General features: G+C 39.6%; 1 long non-coding RNA gene across 1 annotated transcript; it reads left to right on the forward strand.

Annotated features, from left to right (window-relative positions):
• The first annotated feature begins 12,959 nt into the window (after positions 1–12,959).
• LOC145634815 (uncharacterized) lies at positions 12,960–13,890 on the forward strand. Its single transcript, XR_014113591.1, has 2 exons — positions 12,960–13,131; positions 13,640–13,890. It is a non-coding gene; the product is annotated as an uncharacterized LOC145634815 (long non-coding RNA).
• Positions 13,891–15,399: the final 1,509 nt, after the last annotated feature.

Consider the following 15,399-nt stretch of genomic DNA (forward strand, 5'->3'; position numbering starts at 1 on the left):
GATCTTCCTTAAAACCTAAGAACATTTTTTAGGAACAGGAGAAGACCAAAAATCTTTGTTATTGAAATAATAAATGTGTATCCATTTAACCCAGAGATTATCAGATTTATGAGCAATGTCCCAAAGCACTTTGGTGAATGCTGCTTTATTCCAGTCTTCAAGAGAGGTAAGATTCCAACCTCCACAAGTCTTAGGCAAACAAATAAATTTCCAAGAGACTAAAGCTTTCTTTCTAGGATTAGACTTTCCAGTCCAAAGAAAGCATCTAAATCTTGATTCCATTTCTCTCAGAATCTTTTTTGGAAAAATAAAAATCTGAGACCAATAAGCTTGAATACCAAAAAGCACACTCTTTATTAGTTGAAGCCTGCCAACATAAGAAAGATGCCTAGATGCCCACCCTTCAATCCTAGCAGTAACTCTCTCAACTAGAGGCTTGCATTGAGCAATAGTAAGCTTTTTAGAGGAAAGAGGCACACCCAGATATCTAAAAGGCAAAGAGCCTTTAGTAACCCCCAGAATAGACTGAAGCTCAACTTGAACTTGCTCACTTATCCCCCGAAAATAAACATCACTCTTATCCGAATTGGCAGCTAAGCCAGAAGCACCAGAGAACTTCTTAAAATCTTGAAAAATCAACTGAATAGAGACAAGGTCAGCCCTGGAGAATAAAAGCAAATCATCTGCAAACATCATATGTGTAATCCCCAATTTTGCACATCTTGGATGAAAATTGAAATCAGGATTCAAAGTCATCACATGTAGGCATCTTGAAAGATATTCCATACAAACAGCAAAGAGGAAAGGGGACATAGGATCACCTTGCCTCAAACCCTTTTTTGCAGGAAAAGGAAGAGAGGGGTATCCATTAATCAAGACAGAATAAGAAACAGTTGTAACACATCCCATAATCCAAGATATAAATCTGTTAGGAAAACCTAGCTCAGCAAAAATAGTCCTCAAAAAACTCCACTCAACAGAATCATAAGCTTTCCTAAGATCAATCTTAAGCAAGCATCTAGGAGTGATGAATTTATGAGAATAACCTTTAATAAGTTCAGTAGCAAGAAGAATATGATCACCAATATTCTTACCAGGGATAAAACCAGCCTGAGCATCATTGATAACACCACCAATAACCTTTGAAAGCCTGCCTGTAATGACTTTAGAAATAAGCTTGTAGACCAAAGTACAGCAAGCAATAGGTCTATACTCCTTTGCATAAGATGGATTGGAAACTTTAGGAACAAGAGTGATGGTAGTACAATTCCACTGCTTAACCATATTACCAGTAGAGAAGAAATCCAAAACAGCAGCATACACATCAGTTTTAATAATATCCCAAGACTGCTTGAAAAAGACAGCATTAAAGCCATCGATACCAGGAGCTTTATCATTACCAATATCCTTCAGAGCAAGATCAATCTCACTGAAAGAGACTTCAACTGAAAGAAAATCCTTAGCATCATGATCAAGCTGAGGGCCAGTTCTCATGACAGCTAAGTCAACCCCAGGGATAGAAGAAGCAGCAGAACCTAAAAGAGTCTTATAGAAATCCAGGATTTCAGCAGCAATAAGATCAGGATCCCTGAGCAGAACTCCTTGATTATTATAAATGGAATCAATTCTGTTCTTGTTCTGTCTTTGCTTCATCATAGAGAAAAATAAATGGGAGTTAGCATCTCCAAGTTTAATCCAGTCAATTCTAGATTTCTGCCTGTAAATACTACTTTGAATATGCATCTAATGCTTCACTTTTTCAATAGCAATTTTCTCAAGAGTCTGAAACTGAGTATTAGTCCAATCCTCAGCCAACTTCATTTGAATATCACAAAGATCCCTATGAGCTTGCTCCAAATTTTCAGTGACATTAGCAAAAATGTCTAACATTCAAAGCTTTCAAGCCCAATTTAACAGCCTTTAGTTTATTCCAGACAGACATCATTGGAGAATCAAGCTGCCCACAAGATTCCCAAGAATCCCTGACAGCCTGCTGAAAATCCTTATGCTCAGCAAGGCAATTAAGAAATCTAAAAGGCCTACCCTTCCCTGGACCAGCAGTAATAATATCAAACAAAAGAGACAGTGATCAGAGAGGGAAGGAGGAAGATAAATTATTTCAGTTTGACCAAAATCATTGATTCAAGCCTTTATTCTTGATCTCAGTGAACTCTATTAAATCCATACAATCTTTAAAATCTTGCACTTTAGCATCAGTCACAGGATTGCCATTGTATTTATCAGCAGAACAAAGAATAGAATTGAAATCTCCCATACAGATCCAAGGAACATGAGAAGTCCCAAGAGACTGTAAGCCAAGCCACAAAGGTTTTCTATCATGAATAGAATGCAACCCATACACAAAGGTACACAAGAAAATATATTGTAAATCTTTTGAGCTGATCTGAACATGAACAAACTGCTCATGATCAGATATAATATCAGCATTAACCTTATCAGCTTTCCAGCCTACCCAAATTCTTCCTTTTACAGAATGATTATAGTTACAGTGCCAAGACCAGAACCTGCCAAATTTCTTTTGGACAAAATTTTTATTATGAACTTTGAATTTAGTTTCCAAGATAGCAATAACATCCACATTATGATCTTTTAAGAGCTGCTTCATAGCAGCTACTTTATCAGGGTCATTAAGACCTCTGATGTTCCATGAAACCACAATCATTTAACTAGAGAGGGATTACCATCACCCTCGTTAGGAATTGTTTCAACAATCTCATCTTCCAGAAGAGCAGAGTAAGCATTATTAGTTCTAGGAGCATTCTGATGAGTAGCTACAGCATGAGACCTAGCTCTTTTGCTTACCACTCTCCAATCAGCATCCGAAAAAGCAGCAAAAAAGGTATGAGCAGGAGTAATAATAGGCTGAAAATCAGCAACTTGATCCTTTCCCTGATCCTGTTCAGCAGCAGGAACTGGAACAGGTTGCTTCTGAACCCAGATCTTTTCTTGTGCGGGCTTAACTGGTTGAGCTACAGCCTGTTTATGAATAGGCTTAGCCTTAGGAGCGGCACAGTTATGCCCCACTTTGTCACATTTCTTACAAAATGGTGGAGACCATTCAAAATGAACTTTCAACTCAAGTGTTTCACCCACAGGGATTTCAACAGTAACACTAGTAGGGAGTGGTCTAGTTATATCAACTTCTATAAGCACTCTAGCAAAGGAAACTCTGAGCTGCCTAGTAGTACATTCATCAGCAAACAAGGGCACCCCAATTGTACTACCAATTCTACTTAAAGTATCAGCTCCCCAACAATTCAATGGTAAATTGGGAAACCTAACCCATAAAGGCACAGTTCTAAGTATCTCAGCTTGGAAATTGAACTTATCAGTCCATGGCTTAACAATAGCAGGCTTATTATTAAACATATGAGGTCCTGAACTTAGAACAACATTCTTATCATCACTTGAACACAGATTGATTATAAAATAACCATCATCATGCCAAAAAATTTCAGGCTTAGCAAAATTACTCCAGTTTTGGGCAATGAATTTATGAACAGCAGCAATTGTAGGATAAAAACCAACAACATAGAAGATAATTGCATTGCACCACTTAGAGTTACCTGCTGCAATCTCCTCTGCCTGTATTTGAGCTACATGTTTGCCACTCTTCAAAATAGGCGCCACAAAGTTCAAAGCAGCACCCTTAGCAGTCAGTTTACCTCGAAACAGACTTGACCAGTTCTCAAAATTCTTGGCTTGATTTGATGATCTAGGGTGTGCAGGATGACAAGTAGACCCAGAAACAACCGGAATCGCATCATTTGGTTGCACACTAGTAGCTTCAGGCAATGAAACAGTAACCGGGTAAACCCTAGGAACCACTTCATTGGATTTCTGCAACTGAGTAGCAGCAAAGGAATCCTCAAGAATCTTCAGTTCAGCCTTAGTAATCCTTCCTCCTGATGGATGGACTAGATGAGCTGGTGGAGAAACCAGCTCAGTTTCATCTTCAACCTCAGGGATAGTGTTCACATTCAAGTTCTTCAATCGATTAAGATCAGTAGGGGAGAGAGATCCAAAAGCAGGAGATCGAGGGAGTGGAGTAGCTTGTTTCTTCTTCTTAGCCATGATAATCAGAGCTGAGTGAGAAAACCTCATATCAGACTACCATGCAGATCACATATCAGACCAGAGCTTCTCTCTCTAGCTTCTCTCTCTATTTTTTTCCGATTACCTTTCCTAGAAACTGGAAAATTTTATCGAGCATAGAAAGCTGCTGAGGCATGTGGGAAGTAGCGTCAGGGGCCAGAGCTTGGCGCCAGCATTTTAGTCGTAGCGCCAGACGCCAGTATTGGCGCCAGGCGCTATACTTAAAAGCTGGCGTCAGTCTCTGTTTGCTGGCGCCAATTTCCCCCAATACCGAGCCAGAAATATGCGTTCTAATTTCGACCGGTTTTTCGTATTGTTTGCTCGATCCTACTTCCTGATTGAATTTTTTCTCACTTTTCTAAAACCCATATGTGTTCTACATATGGACATAACCCTCTGGGAATTCATGCTCCTTCTACCCGATTGAACGCTCCGTGCAACAAAGGGTACATCCGAGATGTTGAATTCACCAAACCATGGAAGCGAGTTTTTCTAAACTCGCGGTGTCCCATCCACTCGCGCTAGCCCTTCACGGTTAGGCTTTGGCGCGATGCATCCGGACAATCAACCATGGACCCTCTATTGACTAACCCATATCCCGAACTTTAGAGAACTAGAGCCATGGTTAGGTTGCAAACGCATTGCATCATATTGTGCCTACGTGACTAATTGTGCATTATTTGTTGTGCATATATATCTTATGTTTCTCTTAACCGTTTGTTTGACTTGTGTTGAGACTAAATAAATTAATGACTTAAGGAACTTTGCCTAATTAATTAATTAATTAATTAATTTGAGTCAATAAAGTCTAATATTTTAATCGGAATTGACCTAGTACGACTTTAGGCACACCCTAATTGACTAATAGCACCGAAAACAGTCCCAGATCAAAGCTCCAATATTGGCGCCAAGGTCTGAGCTGTAGCGCCACACTATGGAGTGTAGCGTCTGACGAAAGCTCTGTCGTCTGGCGCCAAGCTCCACAGTGCGACGCCAGTCCTGTCGTTTGGCCGACAGTTCGGATTATTGGTCGAGTCATCACCTAGAGTCTAATTAATCAGTTTTCTAACTAATTCGGTTAAGTTTTGCTGTCAATAGTACTTATTTGAGTCGATGATCGATTTTAGGCACTAAGTCCCATGGTCTTACAGAAGAGTCCAAGCATGTCACATACACTCAACGCACACACCAATACACATACTTTGACCATGTTTAAGAGTGTCTTGTGTGCGCGCTTTTTCCGTCATTTTTTTAGGGGGTAAGTCGGATATTAATCCTCCAATAAAAAAAAAAAACTATACTTAGTTCCCTAAAAATATGTACATTATGTTTGCTAAAAATATGCACCCTTTTCTACTTTATTCTTTTTTTCCCTCCTTAAAATAAACCGTAAAGTCAAGTTGATTCGAGTCAAATAATTAAAACGCAAAATGGTTTAATTTACAGCGCGTGGTCAAGAAAGGAAGGACGGTTAATCAAGGCAACCTCTTCGTACAAGTCCAACTTTTTGACAAACCCATAGCTCGTAAGAGGAAAGCTAAGACTATAATGGCAACACAAGAAGAAGTCAATGATCTTAAGAAGCAACTGGCTACCATGACTGAGACAATGAAGCTTCTCGCACTCAAGATCGATGATCCCGTGAAGCAACAACAGATGGACCTCATGTAAGAGAGTCTAAGCAAGTTGTCTAGCGACTATAAGTTTCAAGAGCTGACATCACAAGGGGTCTCGGTAGACAAAGATCTTCTTCCGCAGAAGTTCAACGCCAACGACATCCCAAAATTCAGAGCAACTGACAACCCTTACTTTCATTTAAGAGCATTCAAAACAATAATGAGTATTAAAGGCATCGATAAGAAAGTTTTCCCCTCTCTGTTCTCACTATCTCTCGAGACCGTTTGCCAACAATGGTTCTTTTCTCTCGAGAAAGAAAAGACCTCTACATGGGAGTCCATAGCAAACGCTTTCGTTGATAGATACAAGTGCAACATTCAAGTCGAGACTGACCATAGGGAACTTGAAATCCTCAAGCAGAAAGAGAATGAAGGCTTCACCTCATTCTTTAAAAAATGAAGAGAAACCTCAGCCAAGATGATCGAGGTGCCAACTGAAAAAGAATCTGTGAGACTGTTCATCAAAAATCTTCAAGAAAAATATTCCAAGCATCTCAAGTATCAAAATAACCTCCGTACCTTCAAAGCCGTTTATGACATTGGGATCAACATTGAATATGACTTGGCTAAGTTAAAAACTGCCAAAAATAACTCCAACGGTGGCTGGAAAGGAAATAAGAACGACAATCCTTCTTCTTCCAAAACCGCCCACTCAAACAACGTTAGCACTTTTAATTTTGGAGAAGTCCTTGCTATGAACAATTAAGGACAGAAGAAACCATTTAGGAGGAACTTCACTCCTATTGGTATGAGTTATGACACCGCATTTGATCGATTAAATGCAAAAGGTCTTATAACTCCTATTGGACCATTTGGGGATCCACCAGTTGAGAAGAGGTCGGCTAATTGGAACCTCAATGCACACTGGAAGTATCACCAAGGTAGGGGCCATCTTACCGAAAACTGTTGGAAGCTTAAGGAAGCTATCCAAGACTTAATCGACAACAACAAGCTGTTGTTGCCCCCTTCCAGTAAGAAGCCAAGCATTGACAATGCGCCTCTCGCTCATACCCTAGCTATCTCTGATGAGGAAAACGAGGTTGACCCCTCATCTCTCATTAGATCTGTCAAAGAAATCCGTGCCATAGAAAAGGAAGAGGAAATCTTTTTCATTGTCAAGGATGACCTTCCAGAACCGGTAAGTAAGGAAGATATACAATTACTCACACTGTCTATGATGAAGGTATCGCATCTACTACGTGAAGCTCTCAAAGCTATGAACGAATTCCAAAAGAAATATGATGAGTTTCCACTTCCGAAAGATGAACCTAAAAGAGAATTCACACCAACGAGAACGACTTATGAGGCAAAGTATTTTCCCTTACAAGTCACTGAAAAACCCAAGAAGAGCAATAGAATCTACACTCCAATTGGGATCCCATATGTGCAAATGTTCGAAATGCTCTCCGAGAGTGGCGAGATCAAACCTCTCGAACCGAGACCATTCAAATCGTTGAAAAGGACAGATAGATATTACTGTCAGTATCATCAATCAGGGGGTCACACTATAGAAAACTGTTTTAAATTCAAGGATTTGGTTCAGAAAATGATTGACGAAAAGAAACTAGTCCAAGTTCAACAAGAAGGAGATGCAACCATCAATGGAGTTTGGGACAGTGATGAAGAAGATGTCTATCTAAAAGACCTAGTAGGACTTCCACCTTCTGTGTCATACACCACAGATGACATTTGGGCTGAAGAAGATTCATCAATAGACGTCCTCACAAGATCCGGGAGAATGCAACCTCCCGTTTCAACACAACCTATGCCAACCACACAACAAGTTCCCATACCTATCATTGAAGACAATGATATTGTTAAGCAGTTTAAGAAGAAGAAAGTTGAGATGAATGTATGGAAACTTCTGGCAACATATCGAGAACATAGGTTGGCTGTAATAAATGCCTTGGACAAAATCAGGATAGACACTGACACTACTCCTGAGGGACTAGCCAACTTCCTCACAAGTGACCTTCCTAGTCCGATTAATTTGATCACCTTTTCTGACAAAGATTTACCCCCAGAAGGTGACAAACATTACAAGGCATTAAACCTCACAGTAGTCTGTAAGAGGATAAATGTTCTTATGACTCTTGTTGACAATGGATCGGCCATCAACGTCTGTCCACTTAGAACTGCGAGGATGCTAGGCATAAGGGACGAAGATTTAACTCCGTCTACACAAGGAATAAGAGCCTACGATAACACTCGTCGTCAAGCTCTTGGCAAGATTACCCTAAATGTAACGGCAGGAACAATAGAACATGTTACTACTTTCCAAGTAGTAGATATTAAAGCTTCATTCAACTTGTTGTTGGGACGCCCTTGGCTTCATGATCTAAAGGTCGTCCCTTCATCTCTCCACCAACAAGTAAAAGTTATAGTTGGGGGAATTCCAATCACCATCGATACTTCGCCTATGAGAATCAAATCCATAGAGAATCCAATCATTAATGTGGAGCACGATGAAGATGATGAAGATTTATGGGGCATTAACGAAGAAGTCTCCTTAATCCAGGAGGATGAAAGGACCTATCTTTGCCATGACCCTCATTCCAACATGATTGTTAATGTCATGCTGAAGAAACAAGGACACTTTCCTGGGATGACCCTAGGAAAGAAAAAGGAGTGGCGAAACCGCTGGAGTCACCTGGCCTCCCTAAGTTAGACACTTTCGGACTTGGTTTCGAACCGACTCGGAAAGATCTCAAGCGAGCCCAGGAAAAGTCAAAAGCACGTAGGGATGCTCGCATTCAAAAGAAAGCAATCCCAATGGATTAGTACCCTCTTACGCTTAATGGTAAGTTTATAAAAGAAGGAGAGGACTATCCATGCCATGAATTTCCCGAGCCATTTGTTGTAAACGACATAAGACAACCGGGATTCGAGATTTTCTTGGATTGCTACTTCACCGATGAAATCCTAACTCTTGTCCACAAGGAGAAAGCACCCCCATGCTTTGACTTTAACGTCATGGGATTACTGTTTGGGCAAGAAAAGAATGAGCCAACTTGTAAAGAGGATAACTCCTCACTCATTCAAACAGCCCTACAAAGTGAAAGCTTTGATCCCTCGAAGCTAATTACTCCAGCTGAAGGATCACTACAAGGGTGGCGCAAGACTATCAAGGTGACTACTCCAAGCGGAAGGAAGATATCCATCACGACAGGGCAAGGACCGATGTTCGAGGAGTCGTTTGAGTAAGAGTCTGAGTCAGAGTCCATCCCTCTAGAGTCTTCTAAGTCTTTAGTAGTAACACCTCCCCCTCCTATTTCTTCTCCTAGGATAGTTAGTGATCCAGTCCCTGAGGACATATCACTCTTTGATGTAATGATCTCAGAGTATAATAATATTTCTCATTCTCCTTACTTCTCGTGTTCTTCTGTAACCCAAGATGACGATCATTGCTTAAATAACAATGAAAAAGACAAAAAAAAATATTAAAGCAATGGAAACACTCGAAAAGAAAACACCGGTAATTGAAGAAACTGAAACAGTTGATATCTCAAATGATTCAACTCATAAAAGAGAAGTTAAAATCGGATTAACACTGAATAAACAAGAAAGAACCGATTTAATTAACTTACTTAAAGAATTTATCGATGTATTTGCTTGGTCATATGAAGATATGCCAGGCATTAATAGAGAAATAGCTCAACACACTATACCACTAATTCCAGGAATGAAACCTGTAAAACAGATGTTACATCGAATGAAACCTGACGTAGCTCTTAAAATAAAAGAAGAAGTTCAAAAACAAATAACTGCAGGTTTCATAAAGGTATCCAAGTACTCCGAATGGGTCGCCAACGTCGTCCTAGTTCCGAAGAAAGACGGAAGGGTAAGAATGTGTGTCGACTATCGAGATCTAAATAAGGCAAGTCCAAAGGACGACTTCCCTTTGCCACACATCGATATTCTGGTAGATAACACGGCAAATCACGCGCTTCTGTCGTTCATGGATGGGTACGCAGGTTACAACCATATTCTCATGGCAGAAGAAGACATGGAGAAAACAACTTTTATAACACCATGGGGCACTTACTGCTACACGGTAATGCCATTCGGGTTTAAAAACGCGGGTGCTACTTACCAACGTGCAGCAACTGCCTTACTGCATGACATGATGCATAAAGAAGTCGAAGTATATGTCGATGACATGATTGTAAAATCAAAAGACCGTCTAGGCCATCAAGTAGCCTTAAGGAAATTTTTCGAAAGGCTAAGAAAATATAATATGAGGTTGAACCTATCTAAATACGCTTTTAGAGTCACCTCAGGCAAGCTCTTAGGTTACGTCATAAGCTCTAGAGGAATAGAGGTAGACCCAACCAACATCAAAGCAATCATGTCAATTCCACCACCCTTAGACTGAGAAACAGATTCAAGGATTTATTGGCCGGTTGCAATACATAAGTAGGTTCATATCAAAACTGACGACGATATGTGAACCAATCTTCAAAAAACTCAAGAAGAATGTACCAGTAATATGGGATGACGAGTGTCAAAAAGCCTTTGAAAATATCAAATCATATCTCGCAAACCCTCCCGTATAAGCACCAGCACTTCCCGGAATACCTCTTAGGTAATATTTGACGGTTACTAGAGAGACAATGGGAGCTATGCTAGCACAAGAAGTAGAAGGAAAAGAGAACGCAATGTACTACCTAAGCAAAAAGATGCTCGAATATGAAGCACGCAATACACCGCTCGAGAAGTTGTGCCTCGCCTTGGTGTGGGCCACAACTAAGTTAAGACATTACATGCTGGTGCATACCGTCTTCGTAGTCTCCCGATTAGATCCACTCAAGTATCTATTCGAGAAATCTACACTCAATGGACGCATATCAAGATGGATAGTCAATCTAGCCCAGTTTGATGTAAGGTTCATGCCACAAAAAGCTATCAAAGGATCCGTGGTGTCAGACTTTCTAGCAGATTTTCCCGTAGAAGACTCGACGTCAATACAAGACAATGAATTTCCAGATGAAGACCTAATGGTTACTGAAGATGATACTTGGACCTTGTACTTCGACGGAGCCTCAAACCAAAAGGGATGTGGCGTTGGGGTACTACTAGTATCACCTAAATAAGAACATGTTCCAATCTCCATAAAGCTTGATTTCGACTTTACCAACAATGCTGTTGAATATGAAGCATGCGTGGTAGGCCTTGAAACAGCTTTGGCATTGGGAGTAAAAACGTTAAGGATATTCGGAGACTCTTCTTTAATCATCAATCAGATATCTAAAAGGTGGAAAGTAAGGAGTGAAAGTACGTCTAGCCCCTTACCAAACCTATCTGGAAACTCTTACCGATCAATTAGACAAGGTAGAATATACGTATCTACCTAGAGAGGAAAATCAATTTGCTGATGCCTTGGTAAGATTAGCCTCAATGGTTAGGATTCCCACGGAAATCGAGCAAATGCCTCTAACTATAGAAAAAAGGCACAAACCAGCATACATTCAGGCTATAGAAGACGACGAAGTAGTCCAAGGCGAAAAAGAAGAAGAAGAAGAAGAACCGTGGTACACGGACATACTTAAATATGTCACCAAGGGAGAATACCCTCCTCATGCTGACAAAAGAGCAAAACGAGCGTTAAGGCTTTTGGCTTCCCAATATGTACTCATAGACAACGAGCTACATAAAAGGGTACCTAAAGGTCGAGCTCTCCAATGTGTAGGAAAGAAGGATGCACAAAGGGAAATGAGAATAGTCCACGAAGGAATATGTGGCACTCATATAAATGGCAAAATGTTAGTCCAAAAGATAATGCGAGAAGGATATTATTGGCTACAATGAATAGGGATTGTCGTCAATACGTAAAAAGATGCCCTAAGTGCCAAATTTATGCCAATTTACAACATGTCCCTCCATCCTTGCTCTACACCTACACATCGCCATGGCCATTCTCTACATGGGGAATTGACATCATTGGCAAAATCACTATACCAGGAACAGGAGGCCACAAATATATCCTAGTAGCAATTGATTACTTCACAAAGTGGGTCGAAGCGCAATCGTACGCTAAACTCACTGCAAAACATGTAGCACTCTTTATCGAGAGAAATATTATTTGTCGATAAGGAGTCCCACATGAAATGATAAGTGACAATGGAACTCACTTTCAAGCCGAATGTGAAGAATTGCTACAAAAATACGACATTTAACATCATCATTCTTCCCCTTACAGACCTCAAGCAAATAGAGCAGTCGAGGCAGCTAATAAAAATTTAAAAACTATCATCGAGAAAATGACGGAAAATTATAAGGATTGGACTGACAAACTTCACTTTGCATTGTGGGGTTACCGCACGTTAATCCGAAAATCAACAGGAAATACGCCATTTTCCTTGGTATATGGAATGGATGTCGTACAACCTGTCGAACTAGAAATACCATCTCTACGCATTGCATTGGATAGTAAACTCGATGAAGTTTAATGGACTAGGGCAAGATATGAAGAATTAATTCTACTCGACGAGAAACGACTAGAAGCTCTACATCACACTCAGTGTTACCAAACTCGTATGGCTAGGCATTTTAATAAGAAGGTCAAGACAAGAAATATCAAAGTAGGAGACTTGGTGATAAAAGCACTAAGGAAAAATGTTTTAGATCCAAGGGGTAAATTTAGACCTAATTGGTCTGGACCTTACATTGTCAAAACAATCCTGTCAGGTTGTGCAGCAAAACTAACTGATATGGATGGCAATGAATTCTCGAACATGACAAATCTTGACCAACTTAAGAAATACTACCCATAATTACTTGAGTAGGATACTCAAGAGAGCTACGTTCGGCCTGATTCCTTAAGAAAGGATACGTAGGCAACCCTCACTAGTAGAAAAATACAAAAAGGCACCGCTCAATGGCCACCGGTTTTCGAAAACCGGTGGCTTAAAAAATGGGCGGGATTATATATATTTAAATTGCCACCGGTTCAAACCGAACCGTTGGCATAAATGGTAAAGGCCACCGGTTTTGAACCGGTGGCTTTGTTAAAAAAAAAGGAGCCTCATATATTAGCTTAGCTATTCTTCTCTTTTCTCGTACTCTCTCCTTTGTTTTCTCTCTCTTCTTGATTTCTTTGTCTCCTCTCTCTTCTCTCTGCTCAAACCCTCCTTTCTCTCTCTTCACTTGCCTCCTCTTGCTCCATCTACCGCCGCTCCACTCTTTCTTTCTTTCACTCCTCTCTTGGCAGCACTAATGGGGAATTCAGGATTTGAGGATGATGACGGCGGTGGTGAATGTTGTCGCCACCATCGTAATTGACGGTCTATTTATTTACTGGTGCCAGATCTTTGCATATGTGGTGGAATTCTTCACGAAGGTATGTGCTCTTCGATTTGAGATCTAGGGTTTCTGATTTTTATTTACTTTTTTTTTCCACGTTTTTGTCTGAAATTTGTTATTAATGTTCAATTTTAAGCTATAATGCTCTTCAATTTTGTGATTGTGGTGTAATATTTGGATTAGCTTATAAATATTGTTATAGCATATTAGTCAGATTTGATGATTTCGTGATTAATTTGCTAGTTTCATGATTATTTTGTCGGTTTATAGAGTTCTATTAGTTATATGTCGATATGCTTCCGCTGTTTGCTTGCATTGTGTATATTTTGCAATTGATTTGTTTTGCAATTACTTCGATAGAATATAACCCGAGCTATTCTGATATAATGCTGCTATTTGATTGATTTGTGATTAATTTGCTAGCTAATGCTAGTAGTATAGTAATTGTGATGCTGCTGCTGGTGCTGCATGTCATTGCGTTATTCGCGTAGTGTGAAATTCAACCTTTCATTACTAATATTAATGATTTTATGTGTTTTTTGCAGGCTATTACTTCAACTGGAACAAAGAAAGGTGAACTGTTTTTTGGTGATGTGAGTACTCAGGTGAAAAACAACAATGTCACAGCTGATATCAAAGTGGACACCGGCTCTAATGTGAGTCACAATATTGCTGGAATTTGTTGGATATGATGTTTTGATTCTTGAAGTATTCTAAGCTGTGATCTATCTTTTTTTGACTTGAGATTATATTAATTTGGTCTTTTTATATCCTGGAGTATAGTTATTGTTGTTAATTGTACTGTTTTATATCCTGCTTATTGTTCGGAGGCCTCAAGTCTTCAAGGGCTAGTGGCATATTGGTGTCCCAATTGCTATGTTTAATCTACATCTTCATGCTTATCCTATAGTGTAATGCTTATTGCATAAGGCAATTTTGGTGCAAAATTTTGTGCACCTGGTGGTCCTCGAATTATAGCATATGATGATTAGTGCATACCTTTTCTTAGTATGTTGATACCTTGTGACTTACGTTTGAATGATTTGAATTATTCTTTTCCTGCCATGACATAATTTCCCCTCCTTGCATTGCACCTAAAAAAAAAAACCCTTTCCCCTGTCATCTTCTTTCTTTTAAATTAATGATCCTGAATTTCTGAACTTACAAAACTGGTTTCTTTAGGCTTGTTTCTGACCACTGTGGAAAGACTCAGATTTCTTTTTCTGTTTTGTTTTATTTTGTTTTTGGTGAGAGTAAGGCCAGTGTGGAAGGCTAAGCAAAGCTCTCTGAGAGAGGGGGAGGGGGAAGGGTAAGGGTAAAGGTCAGGGAGTCCTCACCCTCAAAGAATCCTTAGTGGTTTTGATTTACAATCATGATACAGAATCTTCCTTTAGGTGGCTAAACCTTGTTTGATATGCTGAGGCTCAGATTGGTTATAAGGAATTGTATAATGTATGTAAACTGAAGAATTTTGTGATAAGGACTGTAATGATAAGAAAACCGATGCATGTGTACTTCATATTCTTTATATCTTGGATCTTTCTTTCCTTGCCTTCTACGGAGTAATTATGGAGTACTGGAACCATCATTTACTCAAAGGAATTTAAGCTACTATGATTAGTTATTAGTTACCCTCTGCCTTAAATAATTATTCCTAATTTTTTTACTACTGGTTCATTGTTACTCGTATGTAATTCTTACAAACCCTAATGGCACATGACCGAAAGACCCCCTTCTTTATACTTTGATTATTATCACACTCCCTTGAGTAGGTTAAAAGAGAGGAATTACTTAAATTAACATTAAATGAGTGACACTTAAAACACCCTTAAAAAAATTGTAAGTTGTATAAGATATTGGGACACTGACCCTTATTATATGGGGTACATTGAGTAATATAATAGCATGAAGTAATGCTTCTGTTGGATAATAATTTTTCATCTCAATATATATTTTTTTTTAATAATAAGTAGTTGACAGACACATGGAAGTAGATGCAAGCTTGGTGGTTTATATCGGAGTAATTATTCATGCTACTTGTCTTAATTTCTTAATATTGCTAGCATTTCTGTAGTTTTATGAGATACAATGGATATACTTAACACCTTTGCTTGTATTTGAAGTGTGGCTTGATACAGAGAGCTTTGCAACAGTGCCTCCTAAGTGCTGCCTCACAAGGCAGTTGTTGCCTCGCGCAAGGCGAGTACTGCAGCTTCTGCCGCCTCACAAGGCGGCTGCCGCAACTGCTGCTGCTACATGCTTCTATGATGATGCTGCCTCACATCAAAAGGCTGCTGCTGCATGC

Source organism: Chenopodium album, chromosome 6 (assembly GCF_948465745.1).
Source record: "Chenopodium album chromosome 6, dcCheAlbu1.1, whole genome shotgun sequence".
NCBI classification, from domain to species: Eukaryota; Viridiplantae; Streptophyta; class Magnoliopsida; order Caryophyllales; family Amaranthaceae; genus Chenopodium; species Chenopodium album.